This window comes from Alosa sapidissima, chromosome 10 (genome assembly GCF_018492685.1).
Source record: "Alosa sapidissima isolate fAloSap1 chromosome 10, fAloSap1.pri, whole genome shotgun sequence".
In the NCBI taxonomy this organism is placed as follows: Eukaryota; Metazoa; Chordata; class Actinopteri; order Clupeiformes; family Clupeidae; genus Alosa; species Alosa sapidissima.
Genome location: NC_055966.1, coordinates 25,304,979 through 25,317,445, shown reverse-complemented (window position 1 = coordinate 25,317,445; position 12,467 = coordinate 25,304,979). Strand labels below are relative to the sequence as shown.

The following is a 12,467-nucleotide window of genomic DNA, read 5'->3' as shown; positions in this document are numbered from 1 at the left end:
CCTTTGATGTAGCCATGTTGTTAATGCATATTCCGGTGTCAAAACTTTTCATATTATTGTTGTTTTGGTCCCCAACTAAAGTTTACAATTTTCATCTTCCAAAAATAGACCCTTGGTTCTTCTTAAACCGAAGTTGTCCTTTAAAGACCTCACACAGCAGCCAGACTTCCAAACCACTACTGAGCTGTTAACACAGCAGTATGTAGGAATGTAAAACTTTTTGAGGTATGTTTTGTCACCAGATAGATTTGGTATCCTCAAATTCACAAGTCACTCTCACTAGCCACCAAGACACTGTAGGCTATTCCTGTGATCCTGGTTGTAAACCCTGCAGAACTGTAAAAAAATACTCCCTTAGTTTAGCCTGGAAAATCCAGACCCTGATAATCTAGAAAGATTAAGGGTCTGGCAAAGAACAATGTAATGGCCCAACTCCAGGGGCGGCAACAAGCATGCATTTAAAAATCTCACTGCACGCAATTGGATAACACTAGACCATGTTTACTCTGAATGATTTCGGACTTTGACGCAATCGGATAACACTACGACCAATGTGTACTGTCCTCCAATGTTGCAGCGCTGTCTTCATCAATTTAGCTGGTTCCCCGGAATGTTGGGGTAAAAGTAACGGGCATCATTACTCTTTGCCAGAGAGTCTCGCAGAGACAATTCCAGTGTGCTCTCGCGAGAACTCTGGATTTCCAGGGTACCCTCAGTTAGCATGCTGCTGTCAAACACCTATAGGTTCTGACAGTGCTGTTGTTGTGTTTGCAAGGTTAACTAACTCCTCAGACCATAAGCCCTTGCTGCACCTTCATGTTCAGTAGGTCAGATCTCTCTTTTGTTGAATTAAGCCCGTTTCAGCTCTAGTGTGACCATAATCCCCTTATATACAAGTAATTTGACTGTAATTCCAATGTAAAACATTGGTAATAAGGAGCTCTGCTACAAAAGCTGCTGAGTGTAAGAAACCTTATGGCCATGGACCTAAATTGACCTCAGCCAAATGCTGGTAGAGTAAATGATCACCATTGAGTGGCTGGTATTCACATTTCAAAAAGCTGATTTCCAAGCCCTGCTCACGACTCTTGTTGAAGTAATGCCTCAGACAGTAGTTGATATTGGAGAGGATCCGGTCCTGGTGTATTGTAGCGTGACTCCACACTATGAGAAACTGCTGAAGAATGTTCCCCCTTTTCGGCACAACAAGAATGGCCATAAACACTGTACAAAAATAGTTCCACGTGTTACTGCTTTGTTTGTGGAGCTCCTGCTGTGAGGATGTGTGTGTGTGTGATATCAAGAGGCCTGACCCACCCGCTGACTGATCATAATGTTTTAGGAGCTCGTATTATAGGGGCCGTGCATCATGTGGATATGGTCGTAATGTGCCTGTGATGTGCCTGTGAGAGTGCGTATGGATGGATACATTTAGCAAGGTGTTTGCACGAGACACTAAAACTACATCCATCTGCTGAGCAATCATATTTTTGCTTTGATTCTGTTCTAAGGAAAAAATATTATTTAAACTGTGTGTGTTGGATTGACAAGAAGTGTGTGTGTGTGTGTGTGTGTGTGTGAGAGAGAGAGAGTGTGAAAGAAAAGAGACCATAAGACATAACCCAGATGATTGATGACATTATTATTGACTCTTCAAACAACAATCCCCCTCTTGCCTTTTCCCTTAGTCATCCTATTAATATTTTCTTCAAATCTTTAAAATACATGAAAGGATGACGAAAAACACAACTGGACGGATGAGAGGAGCAGACCTTTATATGAATAATAGGCTGCTGTTTCAGTTTAATTCGGTGGTATTTTGTATAGTGGCCCTTATCCTGGAGTGACCTATGTGATGACTAGTCTCTGCTGGTAATTACTAGACATTGCTGGCTGAAGCAGCCCCTCAGAGAGCCAACAGTCTGGGTGTGTGTGTGTGTGTTGGTTTTTTTTTTTTTTCAGACATCCATCACATGGGCACAAGGCATATTCTCCTGTGGAGAGGAAGGAGGTAGTCAAGCCTACAGCTCCTAAAACTGTCGGCTTCACTGCCGTCTGATTCAGCTCATCATCATTATTCAGAGCCCCAGCTTACTGGGCCACCTACCAGTGTCCTGGAGCTTTAACCTAGCGTTCATGGGCTTCGAAAAACCTTTCTCCGAGTGAAAACATCATCATTCACGTCACATAATGTGTGAGTCAGAGGTCGGAAACTGGGGCTAGATTTTGCTAACAGAGTTGCCCCAAAGATCTTTGGTTGCCCAGTTAGGGGCTCGTCATCACTTTTGTCGTCACATTGTAGTTCGTTTGTAGTCCATGTGGCCTTTCATGTCCAACAGTTTTAATGTGAACTTGGGAATTTGCCGTTTCCGTCACTTGAAAGCTGAATATCTTTCTTTCACGAGCGTCTTACACTATATTTTAAGCAAATACAGTTGTTTGTTTAGTACGGAGCCCTAGAGGGGTCATTGCAAAATGTTTTGCATGTTGAGAGAATGTGCGCTCGTTTTACTACATTGTGCGCTCGTTTTACTAAATTGTGCTCTTGTTTAACTAAATTGTGCCCTCGTTTAACTATATTGTGCACTCGTTTTACTAAATCGTACGCTCGTTTTACTAAATTGTGCGCTCGGTTTACTAAATCGTGTGCACAATTTATTATATTGTGCTCTCGTTTTACTATAGTGTGAGCTCATTTTACTAAATTGAGCTCTCATTTTAAGCATAGTAAAACGAGGGCACAATTTATTAAACGAGTGCACTATTTACTAAAACGAGCTCACGATTTACTAAAACGAGGGCACGATTTATTAAAACGAGAGCACAATTTGTGAACATGGTTATAGAACATTGTGTGCACGATCTACTTAAACGTGGCCACAATTTGTAAAACGTGCACTCAATATTGTCTTGACACATGTAAACATGAGCACGTTATAGTATATTCGAGATCTCGATCTACTAAAACGCACCCACGAATAATTAAAACGTGGGCTCGAAGAAATTAAATTGTGTGCACAAAAACATAGTGTGGTGTCAAGGGGTATGCCCGGGAATGACGTCGGGAGGTGTGTCGCTTGTAGTGACGTAGAGGGAATCTCATTGATTGCAGTGCACCTGGTTATAGCCCCGTTAGGTAGGCTGTAGGTGGGAGAGCAGATGATTGTGTGTGTTTGTACAGGCCCCTTGCCAACATCGTCCAGCTGAATGTTTGGCGAAGTTTTGAGTGTTTGTTGAGGTCCAAGTGTATGCAGAGCTGTGGTGTTTATCGCGAACGGTGTGAGCTGGGCTACATAGCCCGAGAAGCTGAGCATCGTGAACGACACTGTTTATGTCTCCCGTTTCATAGTCCGTATCAAAGCTTACCTCGTTGTGTGCATCATTGGTGTGCGCGTGGGTTATATGGTGAGGCCCATCGGGCGCTAGAGGGAACCTTATTGTATTGGGTGGGTATTAGGCGATACTACTAATACGCAGTAGCCTATTTGTACCAACAGTAGGTCTACGTGTTGTAATTGTTTGGGAGCTTGTCGCTGTGATGTGCTTCGATTGACTTCTAGACCTCACAGTTAAGTCAACAATCCAGGAGATAGTGGAAACCGGTCATTAGGCTACAACAGAGCCCGCGAGTAGCCTTTGTAGTAGAATTTCCCCATTATGGGTCTCCATAGCTGGCGGTTGACACCACAGTGCCCCTGCTACAAAGAGTAGAAGTCCGCTATAAAACATGACCACCTAAAGTCTTTAATTAGCTGCTTACGGTTATCATCACATTACCAATATGAACTGTTACAGACAGCTGTAGGCCTATTCCATGTCAAGGTAACACGAAGTTGCCACCACAGCACAGCGAGCGGTGAGAAAATGTCGGGAATTACTAAATGTGAGCACGAAATACATATTTCGAGAGCTCAATTTAGGCCTACAACGGGGTCACGTTTTATTAATTCGAGGGCTTAATTAAAGGAAAACGTGCTCACGAATTATCACGACCAGAAAAAATATCACTTAAAGTGAGCTCTCCCGGGCTCCGTAGTTTAGGATTAGTGAGTATGTTTTAACCTTTGTTGTGGCATCCGTGTTTGTCACACATTCTGACGGCAAAGCACATTAACACTTGCTGTCGGAAAAAACAAAGTAGCCATGGGGGCGGTCCTTGTCATTCCGAAGTGTCCTGAATGCACCATAATTACGTTAGATGACAAATGCTAGGGAGGAAAAACCCTGCAATTGCAGAAATGTCAGCATTTTTTTTATTTTTATCTATGGTGAAGACATGCTGGGGGAAAATGGCCAATAGAAGCTCGAACATATGAGGGATGTGCCTCAATCCTATTGGCTCAAAGTTTAGGCGACACTTTTTTTGTTTGTTCCAAATTGACAGTTTTTATATTTATGCCATAAGCATGATGAGTCATTCTCCACCCTGTAGTTTAGATTAGATTTTTCAATCCTTATAACAAGGATTAGTAATCTTCCACCCTGTAGTTTAACATACCTGCACCTATTCACTTTGAATTTGTTATAGCCTACAGAAACATCTGGGGCCGTATTCACAAAGAATTTTAAAGCTAAAAGTAGCTCCTAAGTGGCGAATTTAGGAGCAACTCCTAAAAATAATGGGCGTGTCACTCCTAACTTTAGGACTCCTATTTTTATTTTTTTTCACTAAAAGTAATTCACAAAGCATTTTAGACCTAAAAGTAGCACCTAAGTCTGGGACATCTTAAAAGAAGTCGAGAGGACTCCTAACTCACTAAGACCTATTCACAAACAGCTTTTTGTGGCATTTCACGTTGCGATGTTTTGAAATGCGTCGCCTATGGCAACAGGAGCTTATCGCGAGGGAACAATTTTGCATTCATAAAAGGGATGCAATTACGCCACCAACAACAACCAAAACTACTCATTGTTAACATGTAAATTAAATGTAACGTTTCATTGTGAATCAAATTAAAATGTTCTCCTCCTTGCAAACGTAGGCATAGCCTATGGTGACAGATTAATTTAATAATGTTGCAAAGATACTGCATCAATCCGTAGGCCTATGTTTCATTAGGCTACTAGGCTATTTGTTTTGCCTTACTCTTTATTCATTTAGGCTAGGCCTTTTTATTCAGTTATTCATCATCTTCCGTCCTTCGCACTAGCCTACTTGTGTAGCGCACGCATTCTCAGACCTGTCACCTGTCACTCATCATCGTAAGGGAGGTGTTTGCGCGTTACAATCATCAGCCAATCAAGGTGGTCACTTCAGGCAAGCTCGTGCATGAGTAATGACGTCATCCATAGCAACGAAGACTCACTCTTAGTTTAGGAGTTGTCATTTTTCCTTACTAAGAGTAGGTCTGAAAGGCTTTGTGAAGAACTTTTAAGAGAAAACTCCTAGCTAAAATCTTTTAGTGCGATTTAGGAGTACTCCTAGTGGTAAGATAAAAGGCTTTGTGAATACGGCCCCTGGTCAAACAAAAAAATTAAATGTTTGCTTTGTTGCACAACATCTGGAATCAGTCACACAGTACATCACACACAGTCAGACCATCTGCTTCCTCTCAGCACCAAATAAACAACCACACATCATGCAATAAGCTGGTTAAATGAACCAGGTGGCCATTTCTCTTCTGAACATTCATCCCTTGAGAAGGTGACTGATGGTTACCTGATGGTTTAAAATAACTAGATGTACCGCAGAGCGGTACAATATATGACCGCCGCCCAGTCCAGCACATGTTTTCCACAAAAATAAGTCACGCTGAAAGGCATATGTGATTCTAACTGTCTCACTGAATTGCATTATGCACACTCAATTCTCACTGCTAGACAACAAGTATCAAAACATGATTAGTTCATAGATTTCACATGTAATATACATTTTATACAACCCCACCCCCATCTTGCTTGTTCATAATTCTGAGAAATTCTTCAATTATGTGTGCGTGTACATGTTTATGTTTATGTGTGTGTGGGTGGGTGTGTGTGTTTGCCTGTTTATGTGCCTGTGTGTGTGTGTCCTACTGTGTGAGTATGTGTCATACGTACTGTAGGATTACTGTGAATGTATGTGTGTGCGTGTGTATCTGTTTATGCACATGTGTGCATATGGAATGGGTTTACATGACCCCTGGAGGCAAACATACGCAAAAAATTGGTCATCCTAGGCCCTACGGTTCTTAAGATATTCACAGAAAACTGTGTCTGCCCTACCCTCCTTTCGGGGGGTCCAGTCCAGCGGGGGGGGGGCTACAGATCAAAACGAAAAGCGATGGTTCCATGCTATCCATGTGGGGTTACATGCCCACCAAGTTTCGTGTACCCCGGTCTTTCAGTGTCCCGGGAATCCTTGTTGGTGTACGGTCACTAAATGTACACATACATTATTTTATTGTAAGGCCCCCCATGAACGAAAGTCCACGAAACTTGGCATGCATTCGGAGGGTGTCATAATGATCCTACACTTTCAATTTCGTGCAGTTTTGACCATGTCAGCCAGAGATATTGTGATGAAAACACCTAATGTTTTGCTTTTTAATTTTTAACTAGGTGGAGCTATACATGAAATAAGTGGTAATGGTATAGGTTGACATGCCCCCTTAAGACCAACATACAAAAAAAAGGTGGACCTCCTAGGCCCTACGGTTCTCGAGATATTTACAGAAAACTGTCTCCGGCCACCTACAGGCCAGTTGGTGTATAGTAACATAAATGAATTTATTGTGTGGCCCCCCATGAACGGAATTCCACGAAACTTGGCGTGCATTCAGAGGGTGTCATAATGATCCTACACTTCCAATTTCGTGCAGTTTTGATAGGTCACGTACCTGCGATTACAACACCTCATTTTTACTTTTTTGTGTTTAACTAGGTGGCGCTATACATGAAATGAGTGGGTTATTATGGAATGGGTTGACATGGCCCTTTGAGATCAACATACAAAAAAAAAATGGTCCTCCTAAACCCTACGGTTCTCGAGATATTCAAAACAGGAGGTTCCATGCTATCCATGTGGGGTTACATGCCCACCAAGTTTCGTGTACCCCGGTCTTACAGTGTCCCGGGAATCCTTGACGGAAATTTGGACATGCGAAAAAGGAGAAAAGAAAAAAAAATCTGACTAAAACTAGCCCAGGTACGCCTACGGAGACGACTGGGTTCAGGTTGACGTGATGGATTAATTAAATAGACCATATCTCCACTGCTGATCCGTCCCCTCTCCCTGGCCTTTCTGCCAGCCTTCCGTGTGAAGCAGAGGTCACTATAAATAGCTTGGCTCAGCTTTGTCCAGCACGTGCCCATGTGTTGGGTGGAAGAGAAACCAGGAGAGGCTGAAATTGGCTTCCTGATTACTTGCACTCGTAGGGGAAATGAGCACCTGAAATTACAGGGTGTACAGGGAATGAAATGTGGCTCTGGACTTGTCCACTTGTATCAGCCTGCTGGTGGGGTGAGAAGTTAAAGCTAAAATCCAGTGTAAAATGGATTTTGGATAGCCTATGCTTAGCACGATAACAAGTTTGAACGTTCGTTGGGGAGCAAAAAAACGCTAATCGGATGCATTCTTAGCGATGAAATTCATACCCTAATGAGTCAAAAAGCCGTACGAGTTGGGAGACTATGTCCTATTATTCAAAACTCCATAAACCTACAGTGGAGAAGACAACAACACAAAATCCTCACTGGACTACAAGTTGAACTGCAAGACGGCTCCACTCCTGCCCACCTCCCGTGCCCTGTGGAGGACACCAGGGCATACATACCAGTCTGTGCCAGTCTAGGGCAAACAGAATCATAAAGGACATTCCACCACCTTAGCCACAATCTGTTTCAAAGGCTGCCATCTGGAACACCTCTGTTCTTTCAAGGCCAGAACTGAGAGATTAACAAGGAGCTTCTTCCCCCAGGCCATATGAGCCATGAATGCATAAATGCCCCAAAACTTTCTACTTCTCGACTTTCTACTTTTCTACAACTTTGTAGAAAAGTAGAAAGTAGAAAGTTGTGAGTGATGCAAGTCACCCCGCTCACAATCTGTTCGATCTACTGCCCTCTGGGAAGAGGTACAGAAGCCTGCGCTCCCGCACTACCAGACTCACCAACAGCTTCATACACCAAGCTGTAAGGATGCTGAACTCTCTCCCTCCTCTCCCCCCTCCACCCTCAGCTACATAACATCCTGGACATTGGACCCACAATGGCCGCGTGCACTACTCCACTTGCACACTTGCACACTTGTACACTTTACAACTTGTTGTTGTCCTGAAAACACAACACATCTGCTGCTCTTACATAACTTGCACCACTATGTCACTTTCTTTCTTACTTAGGTCAAACAGAACTACCCAAGCCTTTTATTGGCCTGACTTTGCACTAGTATTTTATTGACTGTCTATGCACAATTTAAACCAAATTTTGCTGCTCTTATTTTTTTTCATTATTATATGTGCCCTCTTATTTACTTACTTTTTTGTTTACTTGAATGTTATGTTTGTCTGTGGACTTAAATTGGTAAAATATGTCTTGTCTTCACCGTGGGATAGAGAGAAACGTAATTTCGATCTCTTTGTATGTCTGGAACATGTGAAGAAATTGACAATAAAGCTGACTTTGACTTTGACTTTGACTTTGACTTTGACTTTTATAGCCTACTGTAGTATGTATTTTATTGTTATTTTTCTGCCCTTTACTTGGATAAGAGTAGTGTTTCTATGCACTTGTGCAATTATACAAGTGACATACATTTCTTGAATCTTGAATTTTGGATGTAGTCAGAGGGCCATTGTGCAAACTACCTACTAATTGGGTGAAAATATTCCAGGAAGCTCCCTATCTTTCCCTAGCAAAAACAGGCAACAACAGTGTCCACTGTCTTCTCCCTTGGGTCTGTCATTTGCATTGTTCATTAGTTTGCGATTCATCCGGCTAGTAAACTTAGGGGTGTCCAAACGCCTTTCATCAGAGATCTTTTCCATATTCATTAGGAAGTAATTCTGCGCTGCAGGCTGACAGTCTAAGATAGTTTGGGCGAAAATAATTGCACTTTTTCCTACGAAGAGAGAGGGAAAAACATGAAATAAGAGGGTCTTGCCACAGGGAAGTAACACACTCGGGCCCTGTTCTAACAATTGCACTCTAAGATGCCTCTAGAAGCCACCTCTCTGTCATCATCATCTTAGCTGTATGTGGAGCCGCTGTTATTGGACCTGGAAGGAGGACTGGGTGTTTGGTTCCTGAGCATAACGCTGTTACCCATCCTCCCCTTGCTGCAACCGTCTTATACTGTCTAAGGCTGTGACAAATGGCACCAGCCAGTGCTGGACAACCTGCTCCCAAGGCCTGGCTCTTCAAACAGGAACAGCCCTGGAGACTTTGCGCTGCTCTGTGAAACTGTTAATGTCCAATAGTTTATTACCAATGATGTAACATTTGGAGACAACAGCAAGCAAGAGGACTATAAACGTTTCCCTTCACCACTTCACCACTGAAAATCACAAACATGACTATGAATCTAAGTTCCCTATAAGTTGGGAAACTATGTCCTGTCATTCAAAACTCCATAAACCTACAATGCAGAAAACAACAACAAAAATCCACAGTGGACTTCAAGACAGACTTCTACTCATGTATCTTTCTGTTGTGCTGAAGTTGCGACAGCATACTCATACTGTAAGATGGCTCCCTTGCTGCTCTCCTCCCTCCTCTGCCCTGTGGAGCGTAGTGGCGGCCGCGCTCTCTCCTAATGGCACAGACACACAGACTGCCTTATTCATCACCAGGATTATTATCAGATAGCATCACACACACGGGGCCCACAGATCAAGTCACTGACCTCCGAAATTGCATTGCGATTGGATTTTCCAGATATGTGCGCGTGTTAATGTGGGAGATATTATTTTTAGATTAGCGCGGTCGGCGCTTTGTGTGCAGTGCTGGCCCGTGGGTGGGTGGTTGGGATGGTGGTGGTGGAGGAGGAGGCTAGATCTTCCGTTTCACAGCATTCAGCGCATAGAGATTCTTATCATCGGAGCAGGTAAATGAAGCATCACTCAATGCCACCAATTTCACTTCCATTCGGCTTGATAAACCACTTCTCTATGATGTTACTTTTTCCTTTTCTGTCTTTCATCATAAACATCAACAACTATAAAAACAAAACAAAAACTCTCTTTTCCTCTTTTGTAATGGCAATGCTCTATTTTTTCATTGCCAACATTAATCCACTTACAAACATAAATATAAAAGTGAAAGTGTCTCATATCATCGGATGACATGACGTCCATGGCTGTAGCCAGTGGCTCTGGTTCAGATATAATGATGTGCCTCTTCTCCTGCTTTGCTCTTTGACTCTCATTTCCTCCCATCACACGCCCACTCCCTCAATACATCTCCCCTCCACTCATCTCTCCACTTATCTCTCTCTCTTTCTCTCTTCACTCAATACATCTCCCCTCCACTCGTCTCTCCACTTATCTCTCTCTCTTTCCACTGTTCTTTTCTCTCCCTCCCTCCCTCCCTCTATCTCTCTACCTCTCCTGCTCCCTCCCTCCTCTCCCCCACTCCTCTCCTTTTTTCTCCCTACCCTCTACCCTCACTACTTTTTATATATTTTTCTCCACTTCTCTCCTCCGCTCTGCCTCTATACAGTCTCTCTCTCTCTCTGTATTTCTCCTCCTCTCGGAGCTCTCCACAACACTACACAGCTTTCAGCTCCACAGCGCTTCATAAATGTTCTTTCTTTCCTCCCCTATGTCCCCCAGACATGATCATTCTCATGCGTTTGCCTCCAACTCTTCAAAAAAACATCTTCAATCTGCCCTTTCTGCTGTGTTTTACTCTGATGCCTTTTTTCCTTCTTTAACAGCCACATCAGCATCACTCACACCAACTCCCTCCCTGTCTCTGACGGAATCAGAATGCACGCATCCATGATCTGTCCTCTCTTTCTCATCCTCCCAGTGCAAATTCCTGCCTCTCCGTCCTAGTCTGTTTGTTGCAATGCACCTTGGGTTTTCTACTTTTTCTCTGTCCTTTTCTCTTTTTCCTCCTATCTATCTCTATGCAATCCCTTCTTCTCCTTTTCTTTTTCTGTCCCTCGCCCTTGTTCCATTTGTCTTGTGCAAAAACTCCCCCTCTTTCTTTTGCAGTCTCTCTGTCTGTCCATCTCTCTCTCTCTCTCTCCCACCCATATGCAATCCCTTCTCCTTTTCTTTTTCTGTCCCTCCCCCTTGTTACATTGTCTTGTGCAAAAACTCCCCCTCTTTCTTTTGCAGTCTCTCTGTCTGTCCATCTCTCTCTCTCTCTCTCTCTCTCCCACCCATCTCTTCTCATCCTGTGGTCCCTCATGACTCATTAGTAGGTCTGGTGGTTGCCTCTTGCTCTCTCTCTCCCACAGGTACCTCCTCCAGCATGAGTTCCTCCTGAAATGCCATGCCATGCCCACGGGAAAAGTTTGGCCTGAGTGTCAGGCTGCCTGCGGGTATGAGCTGGACTGAGTGGCCATGCCGCCCCGTCCCATGCTGTCCCCCACTTCCTGTCCAGCGTTGCCATCGGCATCGGTGCTCATGGTGAGTCAGCAACTCAGTCCCCTTCTAACACTCTTTTAATAAGGCCCTTGACGACGCTCAGACATCTGGCCCGGCAGCATATCCACTCACAGATGACACACACACACACACACACACACACACACACCCTTAATCACACAATACCTGTCACCATAATGCAACAGGGAGGGTATATAATGAGATAATGAACGGTGAACGAACACATCCCAAGGTGAGAGCTGGAGGAAGAACTCAAGGTGTAAATGATGCCTAATGTATCTCCTTTCTCCTCCAGTAGTTTTTTTTTCTTCCTAGAGGTGTTCCATTTCAGTGATGTGATTGAGCTGTCCTGACATTTATTCAGGGTACTGTGAAAGCTACTGATGGATGAATTTCAGGATATGATGAGACATGGTCCTATAAGCTTCCAGATGTTTCCAGCCGAACTCTAAAGGACTCTGAGAACACCTCACTGCATTTGACCAGGTCTACTCTATGAAATAGCACATGCACCAACACATACACCATTGTTCCTTCTTGTGTCTGAATGAACTTTTTCTCTATTTGAAATGTATGGATGAAAATGCATAGAAACCTATTGAAACGGTGCACCTATTTAATGGACAGCAAAAGCCAGTGAGAGCGCAGACACACAGGCAGATCGTATCAGCGTCCGGCCCCCGGTAGCCTTGACCCTGCAGGACACAGAGAGTGATGGGGACGCAGCGAGAGAGGGGGCAATCTGGTTGCTTCCTGAACTAAGACTTATGGTCTAATTTGAGCGGGTCGAGTTACTGCCTCCTGGCTCCCAGCCGCCCATCATCAGAACACATCATCAGTAGGGTAAAACTAACCTGTCTCACGACGGTCTAATCCCAACTCACGTTCCCTATTAGTGGGTGAACAATCCAACGCTTGGTGAATTCTGCT

The 12,467-nt window shown here is 43.7% G+C and overlaps 1 long non-coding RNA gene across 1 annotated transcript in view; it reads right to left on the bottom strand.

Annotated features, from left to right (window-relative positions):
• Positions 1-12,467, bottom strand: part of LOC121721366 — a 20,022-nt gene extending 7,555 nt beyond the window's left edge. Inside the window, exons 1-2 of the long non-coding RNA XR_006034810.1 lie at positions 12,367-12,467; positions 2,861-2,866 (exon numbers count right to left, since the gene is read on the bottom strand). This is a non-coding gene — a long non-coding RNA (uncharacterized LOC121721366). The remainder of the gene's footprint in view (positions 1-2,860; positions 2,867-12,366) is intronic.